We start from the raw sequence: 15,033 nt of genomic DNA, 5'->3' as shown, positions 1-15,033 counted from the left end.
TTAATGAAACTATAACAGGTCACAGAAAGACAGAAAATACTGATGATTACAGGAAAAAATTATATGGAGCAGAAAAAATGAGAACTGAAAAAGATTATTAGAGAATCTAAGGAAAGAGAACATAATCTGAAGATCTTCAGCTTAAAAATTAGGAAGGGAAAGGTAGAGACATAGGAAAAGAACAAGACAAGGAGAGGTGTATAGATTAAGAACATGGGAATCTCAAGGGCTCAAGAAATCAATCATGTGAGAGCAGTCTGTGTGTAACAAGTTTTCAGAGATTTTACCCTTTTTTTCCTGAGGATCTTCTGAAAAATAAAAAAAGGGGGATCAATAAAAACATAATGTAAATACAAATCAAATGCACAATTAATTCAAAATTTATGTTTAAAATTAATCCTATCACAAGTCAGATAAACACATTCTTACACACACATACAAGCATGCATACATTGCTTGTAGGTACACATAAACTCATGCATACAGATGCGCCATATCTAAGGTCTCAATTTTGTCCATAGCATGCATGCGTGCTAAGTCGCTTCAGTCGTGTTCAATACTATGCAACCCACTAGTATCCATTTATGTACCCACAAGTATAGATTTATAGGAATTATCTTTAACTTCTTCACATTCATGAATAAAATAATTGAGAAAGAAGCAAATCAATATGAGGACACAATATCAAGAAGGAAGGAGGATAAAGAATTATACACTTTTATAGTTTTGTCTGGCGCTCTAATTGATACACATTTTGTAACCAGGAAGTTCAAAGACCATCTTAACAAAGAGAGTAAACACTGTTTTACTAGAATACACCATTTGCTGTCAAAACAACTAAACTTGAAAATGATTCCATATTAGGAGAAAGAGTAGCACTTCCTCTGGGATAAAGATGTATATATAACAAGCATTGATTTTTCGTTGAGGCTTCTACATTTTTCAGAATAAAATAAAAACCTACACTTACACAAGAAAGATGCTCATAAAGAGATAGAAAAACAGCAGAGTAAAGGCACTGCTCTGCCCAAAACTGTTTTAGCAGTAGTCAGATAAAGCCCAGCATATGTATTAATTCGATATATTCCTTAGTTGAATCCTCTTGAAATTAAAAAATAAGTTGAAGAAATGGCATTAGAAACAGGATGCTATAGTCCTAATAATTATATTATTGTACGGGAAAAAAATGGCAACATTCTAGAATAATTGCTTCACATATCATGTAAGTGAAAAGTAGATCACAGGCCACACAGTGCACTTGGCTCCTGCTTCTTTTGACACACAGCTGATAAGAGGAGAGATCCATTAGAATCAATGTCCCAGACAAAGTATATTATCTATCTCCATTGCTACTTTATTTGATTATATTATGAGTTCTTGCCAATGAAATAGCAAAATTTATAGGATTGTTTCTTGCCTGGAACCGGTTTCCACTGTGACTTTCTCATGACCTCTTTCTGCATGAAAAGGAAAAATATTAAAATCATTTACTTCATAATTTTTGTTAAATTCATTCAATTTCCCAGTTTTCTTACTCTGATGAAATACACATAACAAAATTTATTATCTTAACCATTTTCCAGTGTAGAATTTGGTTGTGTTAAGTATATTCATATTGTGCAACCATCATGAACAACCATCTTGCAACACTGAAACTCTGTACCCATTAAAAAATAGTACCTATGGTTCCCTCTTTTCAATCTCTGGGAACAATCATTCTACCTTCATTTTCTTTCCTTTTTAAAAAAAATTCTCCCTTTTCTTCATGCTCCAGTTCCTGGTAGAGCAACCATCTACTCCATTTCTGTGTTTGGATTTTTTTTTTTTTTTTTTTGAGTTCACATATAAATCAGATCATGCAATATTTATCTTTATATGTCTGGCCTATTACACTTAGCAAAATGTCTCCCATGCTCATTCATCTTGTCAAAAAAGGTAATATTTTATTCTTTCTTAAGGCTGAATAATATATCATTGCATCCTATACATATTCTCCTTATATACTTGTCTATTGATGTACAATTATGTTTTCAATGTCTTTGTTGTTGTATAATGCAGCAATGAACACAAGAGTGAAGATATTGCTTTGAGATCCTGTTTCCTGCTAGTGGTTTTATGATTTCAGATCTTATGTTTAAGTAATTCACAAGGGAAATAATTCCAGAAGAAAAGTCGGAGCATCAGAAAATAAACATCAGAAGTGGTAAATATCTATGTGTATATGTGTAGTTAAATCTTAGTCACTCAGTCGTGTCCAACTCTATGACCCCATGGACTATAGCTTGCCAGGCTCCTCTGCTTACATGGACTTCTCTAGGCAAGACTACTAAAGTGGGTAGCCATTCCCTTCTCCAGGGGATCTTCCTGATCCAGGAATTGAACCAGGGTCTCATGCATTGTGTGCAGATTCTTCATTGTCTGAGCCATCAGAATAAATATCTAGGTATATAAAATAGGTAACTTTCCTCTTATTTTCTTCTAAAGACATAAATATCTGTTTTATAAAAAATCAAATATTGATGTGTATTTTCATAAATTACAGAAGGTAGGGGAGTTAAAAGGACCTATGTTGTTGCTGTTTCTATATTTTGAATAAATATAAAATGCAAGAACGATGTAAAGTGTTAGAACTGAAAAAGTCAAAGATAAAACAATATCCTATCCTGAAATTATTTGAATAATCCAAAGAAAACTGAAAAGGGCAGACAAAGTACAAAAATCAGAGGAGGTAAGTAAAAATATATTATACAAAATGGTAGATGTGCATCCAACCATATCAAGAATTACACCAATGCACTGCAGAACATACTCTAGAAGCAAATTGAATGCAGAATATAACTAGAAGAAAGGCAATACTTACACTACTTTGAGTGCTTTTTTAGCAACTTGTCAACTTCCGCAAAACAACAAAAATCTACAAAATAAAAGAAACAAATAATTGGGAAAAAATTTTAAAAGTCAAAATTTGGGTCTTTGCAGAGAGCAACACAACTGATAAAATATTCATCTATCAGATCAAGAATAATACAGATCAAGAGATATTACAAATCACCAACATTAGGAACAAACGTAGAGCTGTCACCATAAATTCTGTATATATTAAAAGGATAATGAGAGAAGATTTTATCAACTTATAGGGTAAATTGGACAACCTTTATTAAATTTTTAAAAATTCCTTGAAAATACAACCTACTAGAGGTGATGCAAGAGAAACATAGAATATCATTATCCCTAAGTCTATTAAAGAAATAGAATTTATCAAAACCTTTCCTCAAAAAAAGTCCAGAACAGTGATTTCACTGGTGAATTCTTCTGACTATTTAAAGAAGAAATAACAAGTCTTTTACAAACTCTTGCAAAAAATAGTAAATGAGGAAACATTTATCAATTTGTTTCATGAGATCAATATATATCAGAAAACAAAACCAGGCAAAGATATTACCGAAAAAGTAAGTTTCACACCAACAGCACTAATAAGCAAAAATAAAAGAAATCCTTTACAAAGAAACTGCAACTCCAAATCTAAAATATATGAGAAGACTGGGGTCAGCAGAATTTGTCCCCACTGCAAGACTGTTCAATACTCTTAAAGCAATCAGTGCAACTCTTCATATTAATAAAATAAAGGGAAAAAAACAGATAATAATTTCAAGGACTTTTTAAAAAGTGTTTGACAGAATATGCCATCTGTTCGTGGTTTTAAAAAAATTCAAATTCCATTGTAATAGTAATGGGGGGGGGGGAATCTCCTCAACTTGATCAATGACATTCATGAAAAAATCCTAAAGCTTATATTGTACTTAATGTTGAAATATTGAATGTTTTCCTTCAAGATTGAAACACAGGAAAAGGAACCCATTCTCACCACTTTTCATCAATAATTTACTTGAGGTACTAGCCATTGCAGTAAGAAGGAAAAGAACATTTTAAAATTAGAAAGTTAAAAACTAACACTATCTCTATTTGCAGATAATGTGTAGAATATACATGTAAATTTTCTAAGGAATCTACAACATCTGCAACTAATAAGAGTATTTAGCAAGGTTACAGAATATTGTTTTTAACTTTATGGATTAGCAATAGACATGACAAATTAAATATAGAAAATGCATTTGTATTAACAAAAGTGTGAAATACTTGCGACTATACATAACAAAAGACATGCAGGATATCTTCAGTGAAAACTGAAGATTATTGTTAGGAAAAATTAAAGAAAGCATGAAAGGAGAAAAATTCCTTTTTTTTTCTTTTTTTACAATTTATAAGACTCATAATTGTTAATTGTCTGCTGCTGCTGCTGTCGCATCAGTCGTGTCCAATTCTGTGCGACCCCATAGACGGCAACCCACCAGGCTCCTCCTTCCCTGAGATTCTCCAGGCAAGAACACTGGAGTGGGTTGCCATTTCCTTCTCCAATGCATGAAAGGGAAAAGTGAAAGTGAAGTCGCTCAGTCATGTCCAACTCCACAACCCCATGAACTGCAGCCAACCAGGCTCCTCTGTCCATGGGATTTCCCAGGCAAGAGTACTGGAGTGGGTCACCAGTGCCTTCTCCAGTTAATTGTCTATTCTCCCTAAAATCATCGATAGCACCAACCTCATCCCCATGAACAATTTTGCTGCCTTTTCCTTTGTGGAAATTCACAAACTGATACTGAAGGGCATAGATCAGTCAAAACAATATTAAAATGAAGAAAAAAGTGAGAGTTTATATATATAGTTTTAATTCAATAAAGGTACATTAACTCAGAAGTATGTCAGCATTAGGAGAGATATATAGACTAATGAACCTGAGAAATACAGAAATCCACCCTTATTTGTATGCTTTAATAGCAATAAAAGTGCCAAACTCATTAAATGGGAGAAAGAATAATTTTTCAATGAATGGCATTGGAAAAACTGAGTATCCACTTGGAAAAAAATAAGCAGCAACTCTAACGTCATAATATTAAAAAAATCAAATATTAATAGAGTTGCATATAAAACAAGTTATAGATGTTCTAGATAAGCACACACGGGAAATTTTCAAGACTTTAGGCAAATATTTCTTGGAACATATAAAACATGCATCAAAAATAATTTATACGTTGGATCTTAAAATTTTTAAATTTTGTTCTTCAAAAGATATACTCAAGAAAAGAAAGGAAAATATTTACAAAATAGCTCGCAATTTTTTGTGATACAGCAATGCCAGTTCTACAGGTAAACTATTCTCTTATGGGATGACAGAGCATAGTACTCTCAAATTGGCAGCAAAACTCTAATTGGTTCAATTCTTCTGTTTCCTTAAAAACTAAAGCTTTGATTTGAGCATCTGTATGAAGGAAAGTGGAGAGCATTATGTTTTTAAATCTTACAGGTCTCTTTGCACATGCATTCTATTATCATGGTTTTCATATCCTGTTTTGTTGTTGCTGTTGTTTAGTGGCTAAGTCATGTCAGACTCTCACAACCCCATAGACTGTAGCCTGCCGTGTTGTCTGTCCTTGAGATTTCCCAGGCAAGAATTCTGGAGTGGGTTGCCATTTCCCTCTCCAGGGGATCTGCCTGACCCAGAGATCAAATCCATGCCTCTTGCAAGTCTCCTGCATTGCAGGTGGATCCTTTACTGCTGAGCCACCAGGGAAGCACATCCTGTTTTAGACATTAATATTAAATAAGTAAAAGAGTACAAAGAAGTCTTATGAGGGATTTCAGTTTATAAAGGATTGATTTTAAGTAGAGAAGTACAAGGCAGAAACAGGACTCAGAATGTTCTCACCTACAGAAAAAAATGTCCCTTGGACAGATGATGGTGGAAGGAGAATTCAGAAATGAAGGAAGGACACAGAGACCATGGAAGGGATCCATGACCAATAGGGAAAGAGCCAGACTAGTTGTGAGAGCCAGAGAGAGCAGGGTGAAAGCACAATATCCAATACTGGAGAGCGTTCGGCTCTTCTAGAGGAGTTCTTAAGGTTTTCTAACTAGGAAAAGAAAAAAATAAAGATGAACAAATCATGAGAATCAGAGCCACTAAATCTAGACCCTTTTATCTAAATTTACCATGTCTCTATGGAGCTTTCTCAGGCCCTTCATGCACACACACACACACACACACACTACATTTCTAAATTCTCAGGAAACAAAATACTGTTAACTCACCTGGCTTAGTTACCAGCAAAGCAGTGTCAGTTTCCTCTCTTCTCTTGAGCCCCCTCTGAAATACTGAAGCTTCAGTCAGACCATCCAGCTGTCTTCCTCCCTGTTCTGTAACCAACACGGATATGAGGGTGGCACAAGAGCAGGAAGCACCAGAGAAAGAAACTCTGGACTGTACTTTACTCTTCTTCTTCATATGATGGTAATAAATACAGTCTCACATGAACCTAAAGCTGATATACATGCTTATGTGAAGACACACACACATTTAACAACCCTGTGAAGAACGGCTGTCCTTCTTCCTGCTTTTATTATATTATTTTCAAGAGAATAGCATAGAGGTAGATATTTAAGTAAAATATTATCATACCAACCTTCTAGAATTCTGTTATTCCCTTTTTCAGAGTAAGGAAGTGTGTATGTATGTGTGTGTATATATATATATATTACAATCTAAACTTATTAATCTTACAGTTTGTGGAAAATCTACCTGGGACATTGAGGGTGGCTGATTCTTAATTTTACAGTCCCATAATTGTTTATAACCTGTCTGTGCAAAAAGTTCTGATAGATATTTACAATTGTCAAGTGTTTGCTTTCTCCAGGATACCCCCATGCCTTAAACAATATTAATCCATAAAACTAAATTAGAGATTCTAATATTTGCTACAGGCAAGAACTCAGAAACAACCCAGCTTTCATTTGTTGGTCATTTGCACTAACTTTAATTTTTTAGGATATAAATTAAATTCTAGGGGTTATTACCTGAGTATATTAGATACATCTTGATTCCTCCAATTATGATCCCTGCTTGAGAACACCATTGACCCTCATGGCTGTCAGTCCCCATGCTAACATCAGCATCATGCATTTCTTTGGCCTTGGAATTATTCATTCCATGTCTGAGAATGATCCCTGCTCTCAGGTGGACAATTTGGATGACTGAACACAAGAAGTCCCCACACCTACCCCCTCCTCCTGTCAGACAGAGTAGTGAAAATATGTATCCTGAACATGTTGTAGATGAGAAATGCAGAACTCTGCTATTTGGAGGATGTACTTTGAAAATAACAGAAAAGATTAAAAACAAATTTTAATGGTCTTATATGCACCAAGGACATCAGACAAGCAAGCTCCTTTGGATCCTTCTTTCTTTCTTGCTTTGTAGAATTTCAAGAACTTGAAGAAAATTGTGGCCATAGTTTTGTGAATGTATAGGTATCATGATATCAAGGTGATGGTTTTCATAGCTCTCTTAATCTACGAGCTTATTACTTGATATTCATTGCCTTACTACTGGTGAAATTGTTGTTCCCTATCAGTATAAAAATATCAAATAGGAAAAGATTAAGCCCCAAATAACACCCAAGTCCTACCATAAAAATCCTATTGAAAGTATCAGGAACTTCTGCCAAGTAAGTGTACTTAACTGTCTTTGTTTTTTTTTAATGTATTTATTTCAACTGGAGGCTAATTACTTAACAATATTGTAGTGGCTTTGCCATACATTGACATGGATTCACCACGGGTGTACATGTGTTCCCCATCCTAAACCCCCCTCCCACCTCCCTCCCTATCCCCTCCCTCTGGGTCATCCCAGTGCACCAGCCCAAAGCACCCTGTCTCATGCATGGAACCTGGACTGGTGATTTGTTTCACATATGATAATTAACTTTCTAAGCTACTCAGTGACAGACCTTTGGCCTTTTGCTGACTGGAGGAGTGGGGGATGGTTTCTCTACAGTTAACTCACTATGGAGGCCAGAAAAAAAGTTAATACTGATAAATGCATTCTGGGGAAACTTCAGAAATCCTTCATTTTAAATACTAATCTTATTGGTAAAATGACTGGCTCAGCTTCCCTAGATTCAGACTAGCTTATGTCTCGCTCAGGTATGTCAATCCTCTGTGCAACTTCCCTTCCATTTCAGTTTTTGGCACTTCTAAGTGTTTTATACACACACACACACACACACACACACACATATATATATATATTTACTTTTGGATTGTGTTGTAATTTTGTGTGTCTGTGATTTTGTGCTATGTTACCTTAAGTGTGAACTCCATGGCCCAACCTGTTGGTGTCAGAATGGGAATTGAACCTGGCACACTTCTTACAGGGGCAGATGAGGAAATGCCATGATGTATATTCCTCCAAGTGCATAGTTTTCTTCAAAATGTATTTTCAACAATAGAATTAAGTCAGATATCAAATAAAAGGGTAATCAATTACTTGTCCCACCTAATGCTCAGATTCCTTGCTATCCAGCTTTTTACATTTTTATCAGTTTATACCTGCTCGTGTAGTATGGAAAAGGGTGAAAAGTGAGTTAAGTGCTTTTAGAACAAATGAAAAGTTGAATTAATGGATTTCATATGCCTTTATATTATTTTTATGACTCTATTACAATCTACATTTTGAAGTAATTCATATGGCATGATTCATGCATCTTCTTTTTCAAAAGCTTGCTGATTTTCCCATCTCCATTTCTCTCCATGAATTCTCTACTGAGTGTAATCAGGAGCCTGTCTGCCTGTCAATCTCTTTCTCTTCGCTCATTTCTTGGTATGTTGTTGATCTTTGAACATAGGATTTTAGAAAATATGAGAAGGGCATACACATGTTTTTATTGCCCAGATAAGAATGATTGCAGAAATAAATCAGCCAAAACTAATACTTAGCAAAGATAACTTTCTGGGCTATAAATTTGTTCACCTTTGAATTTCATCCATAAGGTTGGGGAGGGGCGGTATTGCTCTTACTGTTGGGAGACGAACTTAATATAAAAACTTTTTTGTGTTTTGGTGTTGAAAACTTAGAGAATCTTCTAGGTTTCATAAAAAGGAACTGGAGTATTGGTACTTTTCAGAGGCAAAGGTCATGATAAAATTGGTGCATGAGAGCAATTAGAGGAAAGATTTGAAAAGGACCTAAAAAGAAAATGTACAGATCAGAGGGACTTTCAGAAAGGATAGAGAGAAAAATGCAAGGACCCCACAGAATGTTGGAAGATCATTTCTGCACAGAGATAAATAACATCATCTATGGAGGTCAGTATTAACTGGTTGGTAGTAACAGGAGCATGAATCTGGGCTAAGTCTGAGGTTGTGATTATGATATACAAGCTTAATGAGACATGATAATGTGTGAGCTCCTCTCTTAAAAAAAAGACCAAATGGTGACAAATCTAGACCATAATTAACTGAGAAACAAAAATGCAACTGAGACGATTTCTATGATTTACTAGCACAAATACTCCCATGGTTTCTTGCACTTTCTCATCATCTCAAGCACTCAGAGATGTCCCTCTTCTCCAGAGTCTACGGTTCACTTTGTTTTCATAATGTTTTCCCCAGTTTAGTATGATCTTGGCCTCCAGAGGTATTAACTTTCCACTGGATCGATTACTTATGCAGATTATATTAGTCACTTTTTAAAAACAGCCTGAGAATATTTTAACCACCAATTTGGTAGGTAATTTTTCTCTCTTAAAGATCTTTTCCACCGTGTGTACCCTTATTCAGTCTTCATAGTGGTCACTAAGCTTATGACACTCAAATCTTGTTTGATTCCCATGAAATAATACTCATTTTTTTGTATCTATGTGTCTCTGTAGGCCTGTTATAGGGTCTTTCTCTTCATCCTAGCTCTTAACCTCTTCCCTATACCCCAATTATATTCCTCTTGAGCTCCCAACAGATATTTAATGACTTCTAGAACACCTCATTTTGGTCATTTTATTTGTTCTTTGAATTCAGCATATGCAAACATGAATTCATCATTTGCTCCTCAAATTTTGTCCTGTGCCATGTAATTTCATTCTCAAAGAATGTCAAAATATCTACTCATATTTAGGAAGTTCAATGTTTTCTGATCATTGTTCTTCAGAGAAAATATATTTTTGAAAGATACACTATTTTCTCTCTATTTCTACTTATTAGAATTTCCATAGAAATTTTACATTCTTGCCATAATTGCAGAGGATTATTGCTGGGAGTACAGGTATATTTGCTTGATATCTTAATTCTGTCTATCCAACCTCATATTTAAGCAGAATATAAGTGCAAATGATCAGATTTCTACAGGTTTAAGTTCTGCTATCTTTGAAAACATGGTTCAAAACCTGGCAAACATCTATTTGTTGAGAGCTTTTCCTTCTAGCAAAACTTTTTCTTCCAAGCACTTCAAAATTGTGGGAAATTTTATACTATTCTCCTCTTTTCCCCTGCTACCCCTGCCAACCTCCTGCAGTGCTCCAGCACTTAATAAATGTCCCATTGGAAAAAATATCCTTCAGAGTGGGAGCCTCTAATTTCTACTTCATTGCTGCAGATTCACCTGTCTGTCAAAGACTACACCATTGTCCCTCTGCTCAAACTAAGCCCTTTCCTGAATTAGCAAATGACCCCCGGGAAATAAACTGCCCATTGAATCAGCTTATTTGTTCAAGTCAGTATTTCTCCCTTAGCTTTTGGTCATTGAGACCAAACTCACTCTGCTTGCAACACAAAAGGCCAATAAGAGTATAGATGGGATGTTGAGGCAAATGCCATGCTTCGTTTCTGAGTCTGTCCGACTCTTTGCAACCCCATGGACTGTAGCTCATCAGGCTCCTCTGCCCATGGGGTTTCCCAAGAAAAAATACTGGAATTGATTGTTCTTTCCTTCTCTAGGGAATCTTCCCAACTCAGGGATCTAACCTGAGTCTCCTGTGTCTCCCACATTGGATTCTTTCCCACTGAGCAGATTCTTTACCACTGAGCTACCTGGGAAGCCTCCCAGGTGGTGGCAAGGAATAGGACTTTATTAGGAAAGCCAGCAGATCAAGAAGATGGCTTAGTCAGACTAATGTCTCAAAATAACCATCTTCTTGGGGTCTGGATACCAGATTCTTTTATAGAACAGAGTTGAGGGGAGATGAGGAAATGAAGTTAGTTTGGCAGATATCTCCTAGAATGGCAAGACTCAGGGAGAGGATGTTGTTCATTTCTTCCTTCCTGTAGCCACTCACATGTGGACAGGGTCCTAAACAAAGGCATTTTGGTTTAACATTTAAGCAGAGGGATAGGGTTCCCCAAGGCAGGCCATTATGTATAAACAATATCGTTTTAGTGAACAAAAACAATGGCAAGTCCCGGGGTCCAGCCCCGATTGGATCCAGGGATTCCCTCAGGATGACAGTGTTGGTGATTAGAATAGAGATAGCTTAATTAAGTATTAATTAGAGATGTAAAAAGTAGTTAAGTAGGGACAGCTCAGTGAGAAAATTCAGTGGAGAAAAGAGGCTGAATAACTTGGTTTACATGGAAAACCAATAAAACTCCAAGACACGGAATTTGTGTCACCTATGTAGGCCCCAGGCATCCTCCCATTCTCCCGAAGGAGAGGAGACACTAAGGCCTCCCCAGTCAGATCTTAGAAGCCCAGGCAAATTAGTAGGCTTGACGAGCCTCCATGCTCCAGATGGGAATTCAGCCAGAAGGTGAGAGAAAGAACGACATGGGGAGACCAAGCTTCGGTGATCAAGGCCCGTAGCTTTATTTTCAACAGGGGCTTTTATACCCTAAGTTGCACAGAGAGGATAATAGGGGGTATGAAATCATGCAAAGTCAGCAGTCTTTGATTCTTATCGAAACCAGGGTTTCTTTTCTGCAAACTTATCTTATACAAACGGTTTAGGTGATTTACATCATCTTCTGGCCGGAAGGCCTGTTTTATGACTCTGACAAAGGTTTGTCAACCGTAAGACTTATTTTCTCTAGGAGTAATTATTTTAAAGTTTGGTGCCATCCTCCGAAGGTGTTAGATAAAGTTGCATTCCTATAGGGCAAAGGTGCAGTGGGTTTACAACAAAGGAAAGAATTTATTACCTTAAGGGTCTAAAATTGTTAACACCAAGGCCACTACTTATTTTTTCTACATACCAACTATATTAATTAATACACTTCCAAGGATACAATACAGGGGATGTGGAAACGTGGCAGCAAGCATTGTCTCAACAATGAAATCTTCTACTAGTTCTAGTCTAACAATTTCTAACTCTCCGAGAGGCTCTATACTATTTGAATATCTTAAGCTCCCCGTGCCTCTCGAGGCTGGAAGACTGTAAACAATCGTATGCATAGCTGTAGGAGGCCGGGTAAACCTGTCAGGCAAGTTAGACAGCCATCTGAGGGGTTTGTGAACTAAAACACTCTTGTCACGCCCAGGAACTTTATTAACTGGAGCTGTAAGTTAACTCTTTTTCAGAGAGAGAGATGGTGGTGGGGGACAGCCCCCTGTAAAGTCAGAGGTGTAGGTGAAATCACAAAGCAGTAAAGTAGGCAGACTCTGGTTTTGGGGTAGATGCTCAGGCAGGCCCAGTGGGGCACCCCTCGAGTTCTGGCTCACCTTGCCCACCAGAACTCTCCCATATAACCTTGTATGGGTGGGGACTCCCGTGCTGGCTCCTGGCATCAAGGTTAAAGTCAAAGAAGCAGATCAAACATGGAGACAAAATTGGCTCTTCTCAGTCATTTTGACTTGTCTAAATCTATGATTTAACTTACTCATTTCATTTATTCTCATTTATTTTTATTGAGTATTACCCACCACATTCTACTCAGAAACACAAGTCACCAGTTAACTATGTTTTTAAGTGGAATACATTTTAATGTGAATTTCCGTGCTCAACTTGATTTGATTTCACATGAAGTAGAAGACAAACTCTACCTCTCATGATCATTCTTTCTATGTAAAATTTGAAATAAAAAGAATTAGAGAAATTTGTTTTTAAAGTTTAAAATTTTAATATATATAAAAGCAATATAAATGCTAAATAAAGATAATAGATTTCTTTGTTAAAAAACAAACATGAAAAAACCTTCCCTGCTATAACTACTTTAAAATGAACAGAGTCAGGATTTTTGAATGTTAAGTATTTATAACAGAGAATTGAGATGTTAAATCCTCCAAGTACTCACTCATCTCTTTTAAGACTGCTTTTTTGGCTTCCTGGGTATTTGTATTCCCTTCTACTCTCTTGGAGATAGCTTTGCTCTCCTTTGCCTAACTTTCCTTCCAGCAATCCCTGTGTAGACCATTTTCAAATTCTAATGCTTTTTCCACCTCCCTGTACACTGATTCATATAAATTCCAGAGAGATTAAACCAATATTCAGATAGCTGATCAGTTTTGCCATATAAAATTTTGAAATATTAGCACTGAAAAATATAATATATCAAAGAATATTGGAAGAAAATATGAGAGGAAAACTAACATAAAAATATCTATCTATCTATCTCTATCTATGTCTGTGTGTATATATATAGATAGATACACATAGACAGAAAAAGATAATAGTGATTAGATGCCAGTGGAGAAGAGTAAGAACAGATTGAAAGCCCTAAACTGCCTGATTATTGTTTGTATTAGGAGGTCTTGAAAAGTCTACATCTCAATGGCTCCCTGTAAACAACCAGCAGGGATATGGTAAAAGATGCATCCTCAGTTGAGAACAATATTCCCACTACCACCATGCCCTCCTGGGCTCATCATGCCTCACAACATCTGGGGCATGGAACCCATACATGTTCAAGCTAGAAAATCAAGTTGATAGCTTCCCTCTTTAGAAAGTGAGGTACTCTTTTGGTCTTCTCCAGGTAACTGAAAGTTCCTAGGCTCCACATCCAAAAAGTAAAGCCACTGCAAATAACTTGAATTTAGCTATTTCAAAAAATTTCTATTACGATTATTATGGCTTAAAATTATTTGAAAGAAACCAATATATCCTTCACCAGGAGAATGGGTAAACAAACTGTCAAACATACTTATGAAGGAATGTGAAAGTGATAGTCACTCAGTCGTGTCTGACTCTTTGTGACCCATGGACTATATTCTGCCAGGCTCCTCTGTCCAGGGAATTCTTCAGTCAAGAATACTGGAGTGGGCAGTCATTTCTTCCTTCAGGGATCTTCCCAACCCAGGGATCAAACTCGGGTCTCTTGCAATGTAGGCAGATTCTTTACCATCTGAGCTATGAGGGACGTTACTTATCAATTAGAAAAAATGCACTATCAAGCCACAGAAAAGCATGGGGGTAACTCAAATGCATTTCTCTCAGTGAAAGAAGCCAGTCTGAAAAAAACTGCAACACTATATGATTTCTACTACATGACATGCAGAAAAAGGCAGAACTATAGAGATGGTAAAAGGATCAGTGGTGCTAGGGGTTTAGAAGAAGGGGAGTAGAAATGGACAGGTAGAGGGTGGAGCCCAATTGATGTTGGTTCATCAATTATAACGGATGTAACACGCTGATGCGAGCTGTTACTAGGTGGAACAGTGTTCAGGGAATGAGGGTTATAGGTAAGTTTTGTGTACTTTATGCACAATTTTTCTGTAAACTTAAGGTTGCTCTTAGAATAAAGTCTATTATAATGTTTGCAAAATGGACTGAAGACACTCAGAAAATAAACAAAATGTAGATAAGCACAGGAAAAAAATGTTCAACATTATAGCCATTGGATGGATTCAAATAATAACACACTGAGATACCATCCCATACTTATGATAATGGATATAATTAAATATTAACAATGAATGAAATGTGAAACAAGAAATCAAAACTAACAATATCAGGTGCTGGTAAGGATGTGGGACAATTGGAACTCTCGATTATTTCTAGTAGGAATGCAGAATGGTACATCCACTCTAAAATAGTTTGGCAGTTTCTTATAAAATTGTAACTGCTCTAATCATATGATCCAGTCATTTCACTTTTATATATTTACCATAGAAAAGTGAAAACTGATATTCACAGACAAATGTTTACATAAATGTTTATAGCATCTTAATTGTTATGGCAGTCTGAAACATGGGTTTGAAAAGAATTTTCAGATACAGAGTAC

The 15,033-nt window shown here is 36.2% G+C and overlaps 1 long non-coding RNA gene across 1 annotated transcript; it reads right to left on the bottom strand.

Moving 5' to 3' along the window:
* Positions 1-725: 725 nt before the first annotated feature.
* On the bottom strand, positions 726-6,242 carry LOC113882022. The gene is made up of 3 exons (XR_003508256.1): positions 6,145-6,242; positions 2,861-2,914; positions 726-1,457 (listed from the first exon to the last, which is right to left on the bottom strand). It is a non-coding gene; the product is annotated as an uncharacterized LOC113882022 (long non-coding RNA).
* Between the last annotated feature and the right edge of the window lie 8,791 nt (positions 6,243-15,033).

This window comes from Bos indicus x Bos taurus, chromosome 23, assembly GCF_003369695.1.
Source record: "Bos indicus x Bos taurus breed Angus x Brahman F1 hybrid chromosome 23, Bos_hybrid_MaternalHap_v2.0, whole genome shotgun sequence".
Classification (NCBI taxonomy): domain Eukaryota; kingdom Metazoa; phylum Chordata; class Mammalia; order Artiodactyla; family Bovidae; genus Bos; species Bos indicus x Bos taurus.
The sequence above is the reverse complement of the archived record's forward strand: the minus strand, read 5'-3'. Positions and strand labels throughout refer to the sequence as shown.